Here is a 1,871-nt window from a genome sequence, read left to right on the forward strand (position 1 = left end):
CTACAGAACATAGACGCTTGTGAATTCATGCAAACATCCTTAAATTTGCTCTAAAATCAGCAGAAGGAGTAGAAGCAGTGGTCATGCACGTACCTTACCGCTGTATTCCAGGGCAAGATGAGGTCTAAAAAAATAAATAAATAAAAAGTCACCTTCAGGCAGAAGTTCTGTGACGTTTTCTCGTTAATTTGTAACCATGAGCACATTTCCACAGAGAATAACAATGCCTGACCAAAATCTTGATGAAAAAAGTCAAATAACCATATCAATTTCATTGTTTGGAACAAATCTAAACATGGCTGCACACAGACAGCTTTGGGCCTGCAGGCGCCTGACAGAGGAAGTGGAAATCTTTATTTTCTGCCAACGCAGCCACCGCCTGTCCTCCAGGGTGAATTTAAGGATGGCGCCTACAGGTTGGTTTACTGTCTCATGCCTCTCTGCCGCTCTTCAGTTTAGTGCTAAGCTAGGTGAATTTGATGGGTTTCATTGAAGGACTGCCAGCTGCTCGGCTCATATCTGCCCTGAAAGGCCAGCCAACGACATTCATCATCCTCACACCCTCACATGTGCCTGTAGATGTAGAGCAAGCCCTGTAAAGTCTGACAGATGTCAGCTTCACTGCTCCAGACCCACACGTCGCTTCAATTAGTGATAGGTGTCCATTTGCAAACCTTTAGGAGATCTTTCTTGGAGGACACATGAGCAGGAAAAACAAAAATAGTAGGAGTTGCAACTTCTTCCCAGCAAAGAGAGCAATTGGATTGCTTTGTGATAGTATTTGTCTACTTAATCATAGTTCAGATCTATTGGAATGAAAGGTTTGGAAACGTTAATATCTTACCTGTTGATAGATGTTTGAATGACCTGAGTTTGGAGAAAACTAGACTGTCAGACTGATGAGCCAGTGTGGGGCAAAACCAAAGTGGAGTATTGTTATCTTAAAGCAACTCCAGAGTCAAAGATTTCACAGCTTTTTTTTTAATATATTATAAATATTTACATCAGCATTAAAGTTCTCATTACAATTTATTTTTAATGTATAAATATGTGGTTATTTGCGAGCACAAATAGCAGCTGCTGGCTTTAGTCCTTCAATTGCAGCCTGAGGCGTTTCCTCTGGGTCATTATCAAATTTCATAGAAGTGTTTTGCATGAACTGCTGAGAAGTTTTTAAGATTGGAGTTGTTTTAGGAGAGCAGCAATCCACTCCAGCCTTGACCACTCTCTGACCTGCTGTTAGCTTATCATTTAAACTACTAACCTGTTTTCTCCAAACTGAGGTATTTCTAAGAGCTATCTATTTAAAAACTATTGAAAACAACCTTTTGAAACTATGGTTTTATTGGTACGCTTAAGATTTTTAATTTTTAATCACAAAACCATTGTTACCTAACAAATAAACAAGGTTACAAAGTGATTTAGCTTAATGCAACATGAGACAGAAAACAAATGTAACAAACCAGTAAGTATGTGAAAAATAAATTATGTGGAAAATATTAATAAAAAAAAAAAAGAAGCTAAATGAGGGATTACTATTAGGACAACTATATCTAAAATACAGAAAGTTGAATTATTACTTTGTATAAATTACATGACATCCATTGTTTTTAAAGTTTACCAGCATTTAATCCAAAAAATTTTTTTCTTTCCCAGACAAAACATATATATTTGTATATATATATTGGCTCGCCTATTTCCATGTAATAATCTTTAGTTGATGTTTTTCTTAGTTAATATCTTGGGTGTTATCATTGTTTTTCTTTTACATCTTATTGTTGGATGTAACTGGGACCCTGTGTACATAATTTCGCTCCACCACATGTACCACATGAGGTGCGAATGACAATAAAGAATCTCTGACTCTGTTA

The sequence above is a fragment of the Nematolebias whitei genome, chromosome 21 (genome assembly GCF_014905685.2).
Source record: "Nematolebias whitei isolate Nwh7 chromosome 21, NemWhi1, whole genome shotgun sequence".
Taxonomy (NCBI): Eukaryota; Metazoa; Chordata; class Actinopteri; order Cyprinodontiformes; family Rivulidae; genus Nematolebias; species Nematolebias whitei.